At 44.4% G+C, this 20,069-nt stretch overlaps 1 long non-coding RNA gene across 1 annotated transcript in view; it reads right to left on the bottom strand.

Moving 5' to 3' along the window:
- The window catches only part of LOC138467798 (uncharacterized), a 330,687-nt gene extending 314,518 nt beyond the window's left edge, over positions 1 to 16,169 (bottom strand). Inside the window, exon 1 of the long non-coding RNA XR_011268145.1 lies at positions 16,040 to 16,169. This is a non-coding gene — a long non-coding RNA (uncharacterized lncRNA). The remainder of the gene's footprint in view (positions 1 to 16,039) is intronic.
- Positions 16,170 to 20,069: the final 3,900 nt, after the last annotated feature.

The raw sequence follows: 20,069 nt of genomic DNA, 5'->3' as shown, positions 1-20,069 counted from the left end.
GTGTGCCCTTCTTGTTTTCTTCACTTCTTATACGTTTGGTGGCTATTCCAGTTTTGCATCACATTGTTTCTATCCCTTTCTCTCTGGCTAAGTGGGGCTGGGTGCATGATACATTTGCATGACCTTTCATATGTTTGGCAGCTATTCTAGCCTTGAATCACATTGTTTGTATCCCTTTCTCTCTGGGATGGTGGGGTTCCCGTTACATTCACTTTGTCATTCATACCTGCATTGGTTTTGCTCCTCCTGGAAACCCAAAGTCATGTGTGTTGTTCACTTCCACACGTCCAAAGCGTTTATATCCCCATCTGTATCTCTCATGGTGGGAAAGGTGCTTGTCGGCAGGAGCTCGGGATCTCTGGATCCTCTCTTCTTTCGGGTCTCGATGTTGATTGCTAGGCGCTAGACCCACCACTGCTCCTTAGTGGTTACTTCACAGATGAGGACGGTTGGCTTTCTGTCGCCTCTTTCTCCTTGACCGGAGCAGTTTGCTCAGTCAAGGTAACAGCCTGTCCGGTCTTTTTTGTTGCAGTTTCCTATGTCTGCTTTTGCATGTCCTGATGCCTGTGGGCTCCTACGCCCTACGAATAAATAAATAAATAAAATAAAACAAATGAAGGTAACAGCATTCCAGCCTCCAGCTAGTGGGTTTCTATCGCTTGACATATCACTGCTAGCTCCGAAGCTTGATGTGGCTCCACCCCTCCAGGACGTCAGTGTTCCAGGGGCTCTCCTCTACATAGCACTTGCTCTCCTCACAGCGGGTGAGTTCCTCCTACATTCATAGTTCGTTCTTCTCTTATATACGTCATTAGAATCAATGAAAGGATGTCCATCTTCCTTGATGTTGGCACTCAGCGAGGTCCACCATTACCAGAAGCCAATAGAGTCAAGGAAGAATCTTCATGCATTATAGTTGTGACAGGGAATGCAACAGTTTTTCTGACACTCATATATGCAGAAAGGGTGCTTTGGACAGGGAGTTCCATGCTGGAATGGGAGTCGATGTCCCTAAGAGGGGAGTCACTCTCATTGAGGTCCCACTTGCCCAGACCCCTAGGGAAGTTATTGCCTCATGGGCTCACCTCCCTATACTCAAAAGGGGTGGCTCCCCCCAGGGGAGAAGGGAGGAATTGGCCAGATTCATCACATACTCCTTCTGTTAAATGATAATCTCCCCCTTGATTAGGAAGAGGGAAAAGAAAAACAAAGTCCAGACTGTCTTGTTCTTTCATATCCTGTGGATTCCCTGAGAATCTTTCTTTCTCGGCATCTACAGTTCCTGGTTTGATATTGGTTTCCCAGGTCCATACAGATGGTTCTTTTCCTGAAAAAGTTTCCCAAGAGGATAAGGGACAGTATTTGTGGGATTTTATTTCAAGAAGATGGTTAAAGGGTCTGGGAAGGCGGGAAGTCAGTCTCTATGATTGCCTCCTCTGGTAGGGCAGGGGCTACTGCAGTCTTTATTTTCGTGGAACAACCTCTAACCACTAGTGTGAGGAATATTCTTGGATAGGTCTCTACATCCCCACGGACATAAGTAATCCTTAACGGCCCTACCCCTTTTAGATCTTTGGGAGTTATAAGGTAAGAGCAGATGGAAGTCTGTTTGATCCCAGTATCAATCAGGGCTTCAGCTTGGATGTTGTTAACCCTGATGATTTCCTTGCATTTCGAAGGGTTGGGGGTTGCAGTACCAAACCTCAACCACTTCTGTTCTATCTTCCTGGTCTTCCTTCTCTTCCCTCTACCATTCTTCTGCCCCACCTATCCTATTTCCATATGCTCCTCTGTCTGATTATTGGGACAGAGGCGGGCAAAGTGTCCCTTTTCCCCACAGGGGAAGCAAGTCTCTGAGGTCAGAACAAGAGATTTTGCCCATCTCATTTCCTCTCCTAGTGTTAATTGGTGTTTGACTGTCAGGAAAGTGGCAGTCTTACGTACAGTCTTATTCCTCGGGTAGAATTTGCGAGGGATAGGTTTCTCAGGTTTTCTAAGGGTCTCCACTATCAGGAGTTTAAAAGGGGGTTTAGAATCCCTTCAGTAGTCTACCTGTTTCCCATCAGCTATAAGATATTTATATGCCTCTAAGTGGACTTGAACTATTTGTATTGTCGTTTCTAGTGAAGTTGGGGTTGTTGGAATATGGTTTTTTGGTGGAAAGTTGGTAAAGCGTGGTTGAAGTGTTCCAAGACAACAGCTTCCAATACCTCAGGTGGACCTTCCTTCCATGGCCACTGGTTGACAGTGTTTTGAATGTGGCTGGCCAATTCTAAAGGGCTTTCAGAAGGAAGCAGCTGTGAATTCCTACATTTAATCCGAAAGAAGGACTCAGCTTGTCCCACTCTTTCTAATAGGGCTAATTTTATTTCAGAAGGGGGGTAAATCCAACAGGGTTGATATTGCGGTATGAGATTTGGAGGCTTCCCCTCAGTAGAGGGGCCAAATAGCAAATCTTTAGGGTTTAGTCCCACTGAAATTGGGTGGCAAGCCTTTTAAAATTGGTATAGAACGCACCAAGTTCTTCTCCTTCATGGTACGGTTGGAAGACCCCATGAGGGAGGACCCTGTGGATTTGTCCTGCCCCTTTTTGGTCGAGACTCTGCTGGTGGCGTTGTTTGGCACTGTCCTGATTTAATATTAGCCGTTGCAGGAGATCCTAGAGTGATGTCATAGTGACTCATTGGCTAAAGATCTCTCGGTCCTAAAACATTTCTGAGGCAGGGAAGTCAAGGTCTTGCGCCTCAGAATCGATTGGGAGTTTTGTATGGAGGGCATTTTGCTCAGGTTGTTCTATCTTGGTGCGTCTGGGAGCTGGCTCTTGTGATAGGTTTATCCCTAAACATCTTATAGGCAGGAGATGGTCAATAGGATGGCCATGGGCTAAGGGACGAGGCTCTGATTTTTTTACCCACTTCTGATACCATATGTGGAGAACCAGAAGGAGTCAGACAACTTAGTGACATGTTCAAAAAGAGTTTTATTTAAATTGAAAGAAAACTCCTAACTTTCCCTATTGCTCTGAGGGGAGTTGCCTACCTAACACAAGTAAAACTGAGGCTGCATCACGTCAACTCCAAACAAAAAGTCTTCAGTCTGAATACGAAGTTCCTAACAGACCCTACCACTTTAGAAAAATATCAAACTAAAAGAAAAGGGAGGCTTGTAGAATAGCCTAGGTATGGACTTCAGCTTGGCCCACTTGTATTAATCTTGTTCTCATTCTCACAGTTCTTGCAGATTGTCTTCACAGCTTTAGTATCAAATCCTTTTGAAAAAATAACAAATATTGTCAGTCTGGGTTTCCCTCTCCCTGCGATAAGGAAAGAGTTTCTGATTTTTAAAATGTTCCAATCCCTCGAGGATACTTTAAAATTACACTTCCTCCTTTCCCGCCTTCATAGTGTTGTGACTTCCCAAAGTCTGATAGCTCTGTGGTTAAGTATCTTATTTCTTCGTACAAACTTAGCTTAGTGCTTTTACCCAGACAGGGAATACAGTTTCCTTTGATTTCATGCACTTTGCGGTCAGGGTTTCAGAGTATTCACCTCCCCCCCTCACTATCTTTCAACATAGACCCTGTGTCTGTGCTTCCTTGATACTAATAATGGTTGCTGCCTCTTTTCCATTCCCATTTATTGGGGCTGTTTTCTTCACTTCTTTTATTTTTGGTGGCTATTCCAGCCTAGAGTTACAATATTCATGTCCCTTTTCACAGGATTAGTGTGGCTGAGTGCCTGTTACATTTGCATGACCTTTCATGTGTTTTGCAGTAATTCCAGTAATTAATCACACTGTTCATATCCCGTTCTCTCTGGGTTAGTGAAGCTGGGTGCACGTTACTTTCACTTTGTCTTTTGTACCTGGGTCAGTTTCGCTCCTGCTGGAAACCCGCAGTCATATGTCTGTTCGCCTCCACACACCCGGGGCATCTCGTTCCACCATCCGTACCTTTCACTGTCTGAAAGGTGCTTGTCGGCATGGCCTCGGGACCTCAGGCTCTTCTCTTCTTTCGGGTCTCGGCATTTGTGGCTGGGCACCAGACCTACCACTGCTCATCAGTGGTCAACTCACCGACGAGGATTATTGGCTTTCTGTCCTCTCCTTCCCCTTGACCAGAGCTGCTTGCTCGGTCAAGGTAGCAGCCCCCAGCTAGTGTGTTTCTATCACTCGGCACATCACCGCTGGCTTCGCAGCTTGATGAGGCTCACGCCAGTTTTGAACCCTGGCCCCCATTCTATCTCAAGTAGACCATACATTCAAACCCGCTGCAATTTCTGCTAAAGTGAACGATGGGTGAACAAACACCTTCTTCATAACCATGTGGCTTTGACCCACATGACAATGTAGGTGGCTCTAAACCTCTTTAATGGCGAGGAGCCACCTAGTGTTGGAATGATAAAAAATGTCTAAAAAGGTATCATAGATTTGTTGAGACCCAAGCAGAATTGAAATGTGTAGACGATGTGGCAGATTTGCCTGTTTAAAAAAAAAAGATATGTGCAAATGTACTGTAACTGTATATATTAATAACTGGTAACTCTTCTAGTCCCAGTGTCGACACTGGCACACTTAATATCTTCAGAATATTAAACAATCCTGTACGAGAATCATTTTGTCTTGACAAATTATGGAAACCTTTTTTATTGACTTGTTCTCATCTCCCTGGCCCTCTGATATGTTTGGTGATACTGTTTTTATTAGGCAGAATTGCACACACGACCTGTTTTTTCACTTCATCAAATTATGGCGTAAGGAGTATTGATTGCATGTAATATTCTCCCAAATACCACAAATGCAGTAAATACTGACACATGTTGAGGTAAATGCCTCATGAAAACTCCCTCAAATTTATCTTCACTGAAAAGGTAAGGTTAAAATTGTAAAAGCCTTACAATATTTTAAAATGTTTTCACTTATGTGAAGGGAAGTGCAAGTGGTTTCCTTGTTGAGGGGACAGCTTCAGCAGGGATGTCATTTCACCAAATTCCAGGGCTAGCAGGAGTGACATCACGACGGTTGATCTCTGATGACAGTGATGCCATTTAACCCCACCTCCAAGTGACATCACGGGAAGTGATGGCACACAACCATCAGATGTGTCTAACACCCGTGTTTTCACCCAGAACCTTGAAACACATCCACACTCACTGCATTCTTCACACAGACACACACCAACCCAGAACATTCAAACACACACACTAGCACATTTCTTCTCATTCACCCAACACTCACCGACACATAGCACATACATACATCTGACATGCAATTCAAACATGCAAAATAGACATCACTTAAAAAATAAAAGCCTTTTTACCTGTTTTCCCTCCTTCAGTCCGTCTCTCCAGGCCACCCTCGGCTCCTCCGTGCTTCTCACAAACAGGAACTAGGAAGCTGGGAGAGCTTCCTGGTTCCTGTATATGAGCCTTGAGGAAGCCAGAGGAGAAGAGGTTGGAGCTGATCATGGCATGTGGCACATGCCACATGTCATGGTCAGCTCACTCCACTGAGCGCTTCCTTCTCACACTGCAAGCCCCGGCCCAGCCTTCACACTGGTGGGTGAGGACTGGACCAGGGCCCCCCATATATGGTGTGCCGGGACCCCCGCTCCTCCAGTACTGAGGACTTTCCAGTTGGCAACCCCCAAATGATGTCTCTGCCCTTTAGGGTGTGAAAATGTCATCTGTGATGCTCATCTTTCCACCATCATTTTAATGGAATCCAGAGAAGGGTAAATAAATTACCGTTTTCTGAATGATAAAAAATGTACAGAAACGCATGATACACTACTGTATACAATGCATTTCCATCCTTAAAACGAGGGTAAGAATGGTTTAAAACATTTCAACAAAAATGCATGCACATTTTCGGAAAAACGGCATGAGGTGTTTTTGGAAATCCTCATTTGTTACAAGCGACCTGTCAGATGTCTTGCAATGAGGTGGATTCCAAGAGGTAACGCATGAAGTAATGGTAATTACCACATGCAGTAATTCCTGGGCAAAGTGCAGCAAACAGATAATGAGGGCCCGAATCTCTTGTGCGGTGGTTGTCACCACAAAGGTTACACTAATCCCGACACAAACCTGAGTATCAGATCTAAGAGACCTCTTAGAACTGGTCTGATCTATTTAAGGTGTTTTGGCATTGCAGTAACCCACAATCTTACGGTGATTCAAATGAAGCCAGAGTAACTGAACTGATGCCTCCACTGACAATCAACCAACTGCTACTTTAGCCAGAGGTCATTTCACTGATTTTGCATGTAAGAACCATGGACATTTTAGATTGCAGCATAAACTAAAACCTGACAAATGAACTTTTTTTTGGATGCTAGATTGTTCACAGTGTGACGGAGGGCCATTGTGAGGGTGTAAAAGCCCTAGCTTTTTTATTTTTATTGCATAAAATGATGCTGGTAATTCTGTTTCTGAAAGCGAAAATTAAACAGACGCCCCCTTTCATAAATGCATTAATCCATAAATACAGTGCACACATGTGCTTTTGCTGGGACAGCATTCTGGCATGTTCCACACCAGCCCTGCTGTGACACAGAGCGGGTTCAAAGATCACATGTGCCTTCCTGGCTGCTGCTGAATAGAAGGTTCCTGCAGGCAAAGTTTGCATTTAACTGTCTGCAGCTCTGACCTAAAATATAATAATTTGTAGCACCGTCAGCCTCATTGCACATACATCTATAAATATAAGCCATGCCCAGTTGTGAGATGGTGGCTACCAGGATCACTCAATCATACAGTCACAGCACTTTGCTATCACACTTGATGGTCTCTACAACTGGCATGTGATCCTCCTGCAGGAAGGGAAACAAGTTGCCCTTTGGAGGACACAGGAACTCTCACCAGGAAATCTCCTGGAAACCTGTACAACAAAGGCATCACTGATATAAAGCCACACTCACACAAGGGTGCTGACTACAGGAGTCCCTTTGACGTCAACAGGCATGGGAAGGGGGCAGAGTCCAAGCAACCAGAACGGCGATGTAGGCTGAGAGCAGGGTTACACCATCTTGGTTTGTGTTGGGGCTCTCTGCAATTTTCTCTCCCTGCCCACTAACTTCCTGCAGGACAGGGCACTCTTGGTATGAGGTCAGAAGGCAAATGGCACTTGTTAGAACAGCCTGGTGTGGGCCACCTACAGCAGAATTGCTTGGGACCAATCCCCCTGTGACATTTTGCCTTAAGAAGGAGGCGACCCCACTCTTTCTTTGATCCATCTTTGGACTCTCAAGACAAGAAGATGGATTCACTTGACCGCTGTTGGGGCACAGCCTATTCCAAAGTTATCTGCAAGGGAGGTGAAGACAAACAGCATCAAAGGCAGAGGTAGGTCTGTTCCCTAACTATACCAGGCGAGAGTGGAGGTGAACTACTGTGGACCAAGGCACTCTGTTGGTTGTGGAACTTGAAACAAGATTCTGCACTAGAGATGAAGGAGCCTTGATAATTACCAGCCAACTCACCTGCAGTGGAAGCTCAGAATTGAAGGACTCAAATTGTTCTGAGACCCTGGAATGAACCTCCAAACAACCCAGAAGATCGGAATCTGCTAGAATCCTATTGCATAGCCTCGAGAGATTTTCAAACACTATTGAACATGCTCAACTTCCTTTGAGACACCACAGGACCTGTGGTGCTAGTTGTGGAACTCCACAGAACTTCCAACCACATGCTGCAACTTCAGCCCTCTAGATGATGACCTGACCCATTGAAGCAGACAGACTCATCTCCACCTGATGATGGGGGGTTTGTAGGGGTAATTGACTCGAGGGCTGATTAGACTGCTGGAAGCCATCAACCTTGCCCATCTTCAAAACCAACTGGAGCCAGAAGAGCCATCGGCTCACTGTCAACTTGACAGGTGCTCAAACTATTGGAAGCCATCATCTCACTGTTGCGAATGCTGATTCTATCTATCGGGAGCCCATACCTTCGAATCGACTAAACACCAAGAGCCAGTGGGATCATATCGACTTAAGCATCTGGACATCAGCTCGACTGCAGCTAAAGCACTCAGAGGCCCAGCGTGATACTGAACAAAGACAGGTTTCAAAGTGTCTGTGAAGAGGCCCTCTCCTGTTGGTCAACTTTTCTGGTCCATAGTGAATTTTTAGACTCCTTCTTTACCCTTTTCTGCAAAAAACATATCCTTGCACATTGGAAATTGCATACATCCTTGCCTGATTACTTCTGCTTATCGACGAGAGTGCTATTTGATGTGAAGTTCTGCAGTCTCTGTTTCTTTTACAGGGGGTTGCTTTCAGTGTTTTTGGCTAGTTTTAATTGATTGTTTTATTGAAGTATCTGCATTTTTTTTCTTATAGCACCTTCATTGGGCATTCTTATATTTTGGTCCCATTGTACTAAAGCTGTCTGGGTTCCTACTGTTATCATCTCACACCACTCCTAAGAAATAAAGCCTGCCCTCGGCCTGTGTGACCAAAAGAGGCAGAAGGTGAATACCTTTGCCTGTTTCACCTTTGTCATTGGAATCAATGCTGGTTTGGTAGCAGTGCCGGCCTGAGCAGGCATTTTGCCACTACTCATCCCTATCCTCCTGCAGAGGAACAGTCATTTTGTCACACACATCGTCTTTATTTTGACAAGTCTCTTCTAAAAGAAATATTCTGAGTGGAAGTCCCCTGTCATTCTCCTTACCACTGGATTTTCTTTTCTGAATTGAAGGGCATTTCCAGCCTTGCTATCAGAGGGTGATGCGCTAAGAATTTCTGCGTTTATACTCTCAACGTGTGGTAATGCTTCAAGAACTTCTGATGGAGTGTAATATGAGACCTCTGACATCTGACAAACCCAGGAACCGGTCTCTTTGTACCAATCTCAAGCCATTGAGATTTGCTGTCCCACTTGCTATTTCTCCCTCTGTCTCTCTCCATTCTCTTTGGTATTTTCATAGATTGTGGGCATGTCCATTATGAATCTACTAGAATTTCGCTGAGTGCAATGAATTCTGCAGGTATTGGCAAAATGTCCAACTGTCTTCTGCCAAGCTTTCAATACAGGGCATAGTTGGCCTTAGCTGGGTTCTGAGGCTGTCAATCCTTATCTACATCCCCACTGCAGAAAATGGTACATTCATGTCAAGGTACACCTCCGTAGTTGGACTGGGAACAAGGGAGGGAAAAATGAGGGCATGTATAAGACGATTTAGAGAGAGGACGAAGGTCCTGTAGTAGAGTTCCAGAGGATTAGTCCTGCTTGACATGCTACAAAGTCAGGATAGCCCCGTTGCACTCAGGGTGGCATGCACAGTGTCTACTAATAGCAGGAGCTTGATCACTCAGCTACATCCCAGGAAAGCAGATGGTGACCATCTTGGATTACAACCCAAAAACCTTGGAAATAACTTCTAACCATCCGTTGTTATCCCACAGGAAATGACCAATGAAATTATTTAATTTTCTGGACTGTTTTTTATGAATGTATCCGTGCAGTGTATCCTATGCGAGAAATTCGATGTATACAGTCTGTGGGGGTAACCAGTATAAAACCTGAACTAAACATCAATGAAAAAAATAAAAGCCTGTGATAATAGTTTGTTAACTAATTCTAGTGGTGTGAATCTAAGGCAGCATGGGATGTAAACCATCAAGGGCCTGATTCACAGAACGTTTTCCTATGGCAAATCGCCATTATAAAACGCTTCTGTGAATCAGGGCCTTAAACGTCCCATGACAGCCGCTACATAACGTGTGGCAGTGTTGACCTTTGGGACTCTATGGCGCCAGGACTGCTGCACTTTACATAGCAGCTTCCACTGGAAATGTCATGATCTACATCCAGTACTTATGTATACCATTTCTATAATGCCAGAACCGTTTACAAACGTTGGCGCACTATAGTAGTTATACAAGAGGACAGTATGCAATGAGATAAGCAGTTTGGCATTCGTACAGCTCTCTGGTGGTGCCATAACTGGGAATGGCATTTTCAGTGGTGGCAGTGATGTGTTTAATGCATAGCACTAATGTATTCATTTGCCACTGAATTTGCACAAGGACCAGATTGGTCGTGTCATGTGCCTCGGGTCTCTTCTATTGAGTATTATTTGATGCTACTATATGTGTATTTCTATTAACATTAGTATGCGTTCTTTCAGAATGAGTGCATGTGGTCTTTCAGGATTAGTAAAGTTCTGTGGTCTTATATAGCACCCATCTGCCACGTTGATTGGCCTCGCTGCCCATTGGTGCATTCAAATTAGGTGTATTTTGTATTTGCTTCTATCCCTCCAACAATGTATGTTCACCAACAGATGATCCTGAAGCAATGTTTTATTTTGGGGGCATTTGAAATCAACATGCATACTGCTGCAGGGTATGTTTTCTTCTCTTCTTATTGACTTCCACTGTGATGTAATGATCTCTGCACTGGCATTAGGCCACAGAAAATGCAACAATTACCTCAATGCAGGGGCACACAGAAGCCGAGGTGAACTTGCATCTCTGAAGACTCTGGCTGAGCATTACATAAGTTAATTGCTTAACACAAAAGACATCATAACAGGTAGATCTGGGCAATGCATATCCATCCAATCCCCTGCCCATGTACTGTGTTATTTGTCCTGAAGCAAGTTTGATGCCAAAATATTTCAAACAAAAATAAAGGACACTTAAATATTTGCCTAGACATTACAGAGTACATTAACATTGGTGCACTTATTAAATGTATTGTACGCAGGCTTGTTTTTTAGCTCATTCTTAATAATGAAAATATATTCAGAATAATGCTTGAAGAAAATCACAAACAAACAGAGTCCAGTAAATATAGTGTTAAGACTGCTAAAGATCTATTGGCCTGAGGCTACCCCACCTGCCACCGGTATCTATCCAAAAGTGGGACATTTCAAACCCTTTATTTTAACTCACTCCATATTTAGAACCATTATGTGGACTCATTATTTCAGTGGTTCTCCTGAAGTACTGGCCCAAATCTCATTCCAATGACTCCTACACCCAACTCACAGAAAGATTCAGTAACGTCCTGTGTACACATTTTTTCTAAATTTTCCCAATCATCTTTTGCCTTTAATTTCTATGACACCTTTCTTGGCCTGCATCAGCGGGGCCCTCTATGGGATGTTAAGACTGAGATCAGTGATGTATGGACGCCATGGTGCATTGTCAAGAACACCACAGTGTATTGAGAATGTTAGTCACCAACTCCGAAGCAATGACCTGCTCTGAGTAAGAGAGTGGTTTCAAACGGTTGTAAGCAATGCTGGTTACATTGGGGAGAAACAAACCTAGGCATTACAGATAATGCCCTCAGGTGAGCAGAAAGCCGTGGTGTAGTATGAATGTGAAATATGAGCCTGCTAATAGGCACGAGCTACCAGAACGTATGTAACAACAAGGAGGGCTAATCAGTACCTTTATGGTTTTGCAGGCAATGAGAGCACAGATCTCTCCTTGCCAGGTATCTCTTAAGATACCTGGCAACTTCCACAGTCAACTATTAGGACGTTTTGGTCTGTGGAATGGTATCTGTGTAAAGTTATAAAGGGGAAGTACAGGTGAGTAATTTTTTATGAAAAGTGTGTGCTATTTTAGGGCTGATACGTTGTGAACTATTACAATGGATGTCGTTTCTAAATACACATTTTGTGTATTTTCTACAAATTGTGATATGGACTTTTAAACAAGTTGCAATTCAAATGCCGGGTCCAGGAGAAACTGCCAAAAATACCCTGAGAGGTAATATTAACCTCATAGAGGTTTTGGGCTGGTCAAATGTATCCACCCCATACATGTATAGCACTAATGGCAATTTTTCAAGTTTTATTTTGCAGTTTGGGGATTGCGCTCTCTCTTGAGAAGAAATTGTGAGCAAATATTTTTTTTTTCAAAAAACGGTAATAAAAGAACTGTACTGAATGGTGGCCAGTGACTAGGAACGTAGCTCCTGAGGAATGGTCACCATTAAGTGGGAATATGAACAGAAACATGTCGAGCAGGATCTCTTGAATATTCTATGTGCCTAGTAACCAACAGAGGTCATTTGATCTGTTATTTAGAAAAGACCTAAGATTGATATGGATGTTGTAGTCACCTTAGCACTTTAGACAATTAATGCAAGTTGCAGGATAGTTCTGTACCTTTAACAATTATTTCTTTTATATGGAGTGATTTATATATGTGAATAAATTATGCCTTTTTGATCATTAAATAAAGAAAATGAATGAGAATAAAGGATTTTGAATATATTGCCACTTATTAGTCTACTTTGTATCGAAGTAACGTGTGATATTTCACAACTGCATTTTACCTCAATACACCTGACCTATCTTTTTGTGGCTGTGATATTAACAGCATTCACTGAAACTATCACAATCTGATAGAAAATGAGAGCGAAGCTCAAGTTGTCTGGGATGTCACTCGGAAACCAGAGGGGCAATACATCCTGTAGTTGAAAGCTACCCATCTGTAAAGTATGCTGTGGATGGGCCCCTGTTAGCTTTTTCCACCCTCTGTGCAATCACTGCACGTTTACTTACATTTAATGACAGTACTTAGAGTACACCCACACAGTGCAAGAGTTTGGTGCTTTGCACTGAAACCCTGTCTCTTTTTAATAATATTAACACATTGTGACGGTTCGGCATAATTCAAAAGTTCTTAAATGTCAAAATCACTACCCTATCTGTTCTAATAAGGGTGGCAGAAATGCTGGTAAGAACACTTTATTGGCATCATCAAAGCGCCATGATACTACACAAGGTGCAGGAACCGAAAATTAAGATAGAGAGAGAGAAAGAGAGAGTGTGTGTTGCAGCCCAAATCACTGAACGAATTCCCACTAAACTATTTTTTCACAGGGCCGAGGCGCCACACTGAGGCCTGTGGAATTGGTCTCTGGGTTTGGGCAAACAAAAGGATGTTTTAAAATTATTTTTGGAAAGCAAAAGGGGTGGATTATAGCCCAGAAAAAAACAGGTTTGACTAAGGGACCTCTGTACTGGCGTTTAGGCTACCAGAAGCCCTGCAGCATGGGTCTATGGGCAAGTGGGACTTGCAGACCACAAACCGCATCTGTGAGCTCATGATGGGAATTAGGCCCTCCTTGGAGCCGTTGACTCCTTTTTCAGAGCTAGAGGTAGCCCCTATATCTACATGAAGAGCAAAGTGACCACTGGGCGTGGCCACATGTAAGGCTGAGTGGTAACTTCAGGTAGGGTGGAGAGGCCTTTGGCCTGGCTGAAAGTCATAACTTGGACAAAGTTGCAACTGGCCACAGATGCACACAGACCTCTGGTGGGTGGCACTTTCAGGTGGCTTAACAGCATCTGCAACATGACCAAAGGCCATGCCCCGGGAACAGTGGCCACTGACCTTGGCAGAACACCATGGCCACTATCCAGTGAACCCACATTGGGGCAGAGGGACCACTGGGCTATGGCCAGTGGCCACTTTGGTTTGCTTGGTGGGATCCACGGTATGGCCAAAGGCAACACCAAAGGAAAAAGCATGGGCAACGTGGCGACTGGCAATGGCTGTAGGCATTGGCTGTGGCCTGCAGACAAACACAGGACAAAAGGAGCCACTGGGCCTAGACGTAGGTCATGGTCACTGGTGTGGCGACCTGCAATGAGGCAAATTGGCCATGCCTCAAATAAAGCGGCCATTGGCCATGAGAGCATGCCATCGTCAGTGGCACAGGGTCCCAGGAAAAAGTGACCACTGGATTTGCTTGCTGGCTAAACCCAGTGGTGGTATACAGTCTTTTCACTGAAATATTTTTCATCAAAAGATGTTTCACCGAAAAATGTTCACTGAAACATTTTTCATAGAAAAAATATTTCACTGAATTTTGTTATCAAAAATATATGTATATATGTTTGGGTGGGGTAAAGGGTTACATTTTGAAAACGGGGGTTTGGAGAGGGACCCCCAAATTAAAAAATATATATATTTGGGAATGTTTGGGGTGTTTTAAAAGGGGTTTAGGGGGAGCCTCCCCCCAATTAAAAAAATCGGTATACAGGTTTTCGTTGAATAGTGTCATAAATCTACAATAGGTGACAAGGTTTTCAATGAAAATATTCGTTGAAACATCTTTTTGGTTTTGGTGAAAAGACATGCAACCCCCAGTGGTCACTTCATGGGGCATGGGGCATGGCCAAAGGTATGGCCAAAGGCAATGGACTGAGAAAAGTGGCTACTGGCAGCTGATGCCCTGGTTATGGTGGCCAGCTGCCACTACCGGCACCTTGGGAGACTGGGGAATTGTCATGGCTACCTGCCATTTCCCAAACAAAGTGGCCACTGGCACTCTATGTCCTGGCCAAAGTGGCTAATGACAAGGCAACACGTCATGACCAGTTGCTTCTATGAGTGCCTTGGGGTGTAAGAATTGTGCTCACTGGAGGCACTGCCCAATGAGCCCATCAGGTGGTTGGAGTGTGCTAGGGTCATGACCCGGGCACAGTGGCCATTAGCCACAGACCAAGGCTATGTCCAATTAGCCTTCTGTGTGGCTTATGGGTGCACGGGGCAGACAAAAGATCCAGGCAGGGGCAAATTGGCCACTAGACACAGCCACAGGCGTTTCCTAGTTGGCACCATAGGGTGGCTCTCAGGTGCCACTGCATGGCTAAAGGCCATCCCCTTTAAACTTGGATTCAAGGCATGACCAAAGACAATACCCATTGGGCACATTGCGTGGCTGTGAAGCGTCTGGGTCGTGGATGAAGGCCATATCCCAGGCAAAGTGTCCAGTGGCATGGCCAAAGACAATGCCCATTGGGCACATTGCGTGGCTGTGAAGCGTCTGGGTCGTGGATGAAGGCCATATCCCAGGCAAAGTGTCCAGTGGCATGGCCAAAGACAATGCCCATTGGGCACATTGCGTGGCTGTGAAGCGTCTGGGTCGTGGATGAAGGCCATATCCCAGGCAAAGTGTCCAGTGGCATGGCCAAAGACAATGCCCATTGGGCACATTGCGTGGCTGTGAAGCGTCTGGGTCGTGGATGAAGGCCATATCCCAGGCAAAGTGTCCAGTGGCATGGCATGGCCAGTGTACACCATAGCTAGGATTTCTTATATTAAAAGAAAACATTGAAATTGAGTGGAAATCTTTGGTTAAAGTGCTGTCATGTAAGTGTAAGAGAAGCTTTGCAATTCAGTAAAAAAATATAATAATTAAAGTCACGTTATAATTGGAGCGCAAAACAACAAAAACCCACCAATTCCACAGCTGTGGTTACTAAAGCAACCATAACTCGGCCACTGCCACCGTCAAGTAACCATTTGCGGCCACAGCTGTACACTTCCTATGACCCCACAAATGCCAATAATAGTGACACGCGCCTTAGCAGGAAAATGGCTGAAAAAAATAGTTGCATCCCAAACTGGTTAGAGTCGCTGTAAATTAAATGGGAGGATCGATGCAAAAAAGCCACCAAGAATTACAGCACAAAGATTATTTTCAAAACCCGATGTTGCATGATGTTCACCAGATTGCGGGCACCTGAGCACAGTATGGTGGTGGCAGGGAAAGGGCCGTATTACGATTGCGGCGGTTGAGTTGTGGTTGTTGTACGAACCATAACCAGTGAGTGGTTTTCATGTTTTGTGCTGACACTAAAACATCCCCTGAACTAAGTTAGCATAGATCGGTACGTATGTACACATTGGTGTATGTATGCACACCTACAAAAAAGTAAATACGAAATAATACAATGCCCAGTAAACAGCGTCAAAGGAACCAATGACAGAAGACCACAGGCAGCCTATGGCACCGCAACCTTTTTTGAGAAATTGAGGCTTTTTTAAGGCACATCATCAATATGTTGCGGCATCAAAGTGTCACATTTCCAAGCTGCGTATAATATGTGTACAGAATCAAGTTACACATAACAGGCAACTGCCGTGTCTAGCACACTCGTCTCAGGTACAGAAGCCGAAACAAATATTGTTAACGCGCAAACGCACACGCGCAGACGCCTTGCATGACAAAGGCTTAACACGAAAATACATTGAGTGATGAAACAGCCCAATATTTACCTTCATTATTTCACATCCTTTGCGAAATACATTTGTTTCCTTGTAGTCCAGACACCCAAAGCTGAATTGTCGGTGGGAACTCGCCTGTCTTCTCTTGTTCACTGCAGCGCTCCTGCCACCCCCATGCTGGTACCAGGGTTTTTTTGTAGGAGGGCCGTGCTGGTGCACACTTGTCCTGTTGAATATCGCAGCCTCCTTCGAATCGTTCTCTTCAAAACCCAAGGACTGCTTCGTAATCGTTAAGGAAGCAGGGAGGCTGATGGAGCGAAGCCCGGGCATCATTCGTCCCTCTTATGACTGCACCTTAATTTTAATACAGCTTCATTAATCTGAGTCACGGCGGGGAAAAGGCGACCCATTTTAGAAATGGGCAGATGCTTTTCTGTTGCCCCCCAGGTCCGGGGGTGCTAGACGGGGAGGGGGGGGGGGGGACTGCTGTTGGAGGAAAAAAAATCTGACCACCGGAATAATCACTGCAGTGCAAGTCACCCCACACACCTCTCCCTCTCTCTCCCTCCCTTCCTCTCACTGAGGCCACAGCTGATTCAGCCTGCATCCATCCATACATAAATCATTGCCCTTATTCTATTGGTTACATGGTACATGGCAAGTATTGATTTTTTCCCTTGCCTCTTTGCTCGAGAGCCCATGGTTTTTGTGAGAGAAAGAAAGCAGGATTTCAGCCACCGTTTGGTTGTAAGAAAGAGGCGATTACAACGCCATTTCATCCATTGAAAGTTAAACCCGCTGGCCGCTTGGGCCGTGTCGCTCTGTTTATGACGCGCCCACCTGCAGAGCTCTTGGTGGCATGGCAATCGTTTCAACCGCAAGAATACCCGCATTCGGAAATAACATATTTGCCAGAGGAAAGCTCTCACATATGGCCCAATAAATACATTGTTTACAAAAAGCAAAACGGGTAGCACAAATAAGGAGGGCCTAGGTGTCCAGTTCGGATGGGTAGCTCAAATAGTGCAAGGAAGGCCTAGGTGCCCGGTTTGGACGGGTAGCTCAAATAGTGCAAGGAGCACATTGCTACCCGATTTGGGGCCTGATTCAAATCTTATGGGATTGCACCATTATAAAAAATAGTTTCTGTGAATTAGGCCCTTGGTTTGGAATGTGCATGTACAACCTATGAAAACGCAGGGCCCGATTAATGGAATATTGTCTCGGTTCAAAGTGCATTTGCACTGCTGAAAAGTGACTTTACACTGCCGATACAAACCCTGATTCATGGAACTGTGCAAAGTGTATTTTTGCTCTGCAAAGTCCGGGCAAAGTCATTTTGTACTGCAACAATGACTATGCACTGTCTTTGCCTGGACTTTGCACGGCAAACATACACTTTGCACAGTTCCATGAATCAGGGTTTGTGTTGTCAGTGCAAAAGTCACTTTTCAGCAGTGCAAATTCAGTTTGAACCGGGCAAATATTCCATGAATCGGGCACATAGTAAAAAGTAGACGCATACCTTAATGTAACATAACTATTGTACTCTGGGAACAGGTAAGGTCATAAACCAAAATGCTTTCAAAGGCCTATGGCCTGTTGCCAATATTAACAATCACAATCTGTCTTCCTTTCAAACACACTGGGGTAAATTCCATACATAGACCAACATTTTCCAGTCCATTTAGGAGACGACTGTCCAGTCCTGCTTTCAATATTTCATTCTGAGACTTGTAGTCTTTGGTTTATAATGGGGAACTCCTGAACTACAAGCCCCAGAATGCAAAGTTTAAAAGGGGATTGCATAGGAGTCTCCCGAATTGAATGGACAATGTTGGCATGCATGTAATAGCGAAAAAGCAATCACGCATATATATGTGTGTAAACTACGATAATTATAATGCACACAGAGGCCTCTCTTTAAAACTGTTTTGATGGTTCTCAAAGCTTTTGGGCCAGAGTAGACATAAGTAAATTATTCCTTTTATAGTTTTCCTGCAAACATTTGTGGTGTTCCTGTAAACTGAACTAACGCTTGTTTATTTTGGAAACCTGACCGGGTCATTTAAAAAATGGCCGTAAATTGCTCTGAGAGGGCCACAACCACTAACACACAGGTGTCTGAAAACCTCATTCTGAAGGTTTGTTTGTTTTTGGGAAGCGACAGAAAACCCAGTGTTTCTGGGTTCACCCGTTCCCAAAAACAATAGCTAATGATGCCCGTTGTATACATATATGGCGGGTGATATGATATGATATTTTATTTATATAGCGCCTATACACAATGTGTTTCAAACCGCTTCAAGGCAAGGGAGGGAACAAGGGAAAATACAACCACATTCTTACAGGCCATGAACAGTAAGGATGTGAAATTGACTATCATACTCGGCCTGACGACATTTCAGATAGTGCAAGAGCTAAGACATAGATAAGGAAGGGAGGGGGAGAGTGGGTAGGAAATAGAAACAGACAGGCGACTACCGTACTAGGCCTGACGACATTTCTGGTAGAGCCAGGGACAATTCTGATAGCATAGAAGAAAGTAAGGGGAGGAGAGGAGGAGATAGGAAAAGGGAGAAAGGGCGAAGAGGCAAGAACAGAGAGTAAGCAGTCAAAAAGAGTGGAGAAGCAAGAGGGGAGAGCGAATACAATTGCAGAAGTCTGTAGTAACTCATAATGTTGCAAGCCAGGATACACGATGAAGATGGGAACAGCATGATTCAGGGCCACCATTGTTTTATTTATTCACATTTGTAGAGCTCAGAACAGCCCAGAGGCCTCGTGGCGCTTGTTACAGAGAATGAACATCACCTAGTTACATAACATCACTAAGTTACATGTCAGTGTGGCACCATGATTACAAGATAGAAAGGAGGTTCAGCATGAGAGCTGAGAAAGGGTGACGCACCGTGAATGAATGAAGTCCATAAACGTCAAATCCAGCATTGGCCACAAGACGGTGATGGTGAAACCAGAATGTATGAAAACAGACTCCTGCAGAAGTAGGCTGGAGAGGGTGTGAGGGGGAGCAGGGTAGAATAATGAAGCAAAACAGGAAACACCTGTGTGTGTGCGAAGGTGGGGCACACAGAACATCACAGGGGACCACAGGGGGTGGGGATGGTCTGTGGGGACAGAGGGTGGCATTCATTTGACTCCCTATGGATTCTGCCTGGTTTTTGCGGGTGCAAATAACAGATAAAATCCAGGGGGATTCCATCATTACTGCCCACATGGAAATTCAATGGCACCTATGGTATTTTGACAGCCGAGAGCTCGTCTCCACCAGTAAATTACTACACATCCACTTTACCAGGGCATGTAAAAAGACTCCCGCTGTGTCATTAGCTTATGCATAGGATCTAGTACTCATGAGCAGATAAAACATAATAGTGCTCTTTACCATTCATTTTGGAATACTTTTTTATTTCTATAATAAGATACTCACAATTATTATTATTTATTATAGGATTTATAAAGCACAGACTATGACCCGAAGGTATCTGTATCTAGGCGCTGAGGGAAGGAAAAAGCAGCTCACATACAATAAAACATACCTCAGGAATGCTAAACAGCAAAGGACAAGCTGAAAAGATGAGCCTTCAAATCCCTCCTAAATGGAAAATAATCATCCAGGGCTCTCAAGTGTAGCGGAACAGCGTTCCACAAACTGCGGGCTAGCACTGAGAAAGAGTTGCCACCTAAGCGCTTTCGGTGAAATTTAGGAATTTTAAGCTAGACGTGCGATTCGGAACGGAGGCTGCGAACAGGGCAGTATCTTTCCATTTTCATTGACAAATATTGGGGGCCTACATTGTGGAGGGCTTGTTGAACAATTCACAAAATCTTAAACTCGATCCGTGCTCTGATATGGAGCCAATGCAACTGATGAAAAAGAACAGCAGAGGGAGTCAGGCGAGGTGCTTTGAGTACCATGCACGCAGCAGCCTTTTGAAGAACCTGCAGCCACTGGATCTGGTACTTCGATTGCCCCAAATAGATCCTGTTACAATAATCGAAGGAGCCCATTATAGTGGATGTGACCAATGTAATACGATTTTCCGGAGGAAGCAAAGGT

This window comes from Ambystoma mexicanum, chromosome 4q (assembly GCF_040938575.1).
Source record: "Ambystoma mexicanum isolate Mex_15411 chromosome 4q, UKY_AmexF1_1, whole genome shotgun sequence".
Classification (NCBI taxonomy): Eukaryota; Metazoa; Chordata; class Amphibia; order Caudata; family Ambystomatidae; genus Ambystoma; species Ambystoma mexicanum.
Note: the sequence above shows the minus strand (reverse complement) of the source record. Positions and strands in the feature narration are given on the sequence as shown.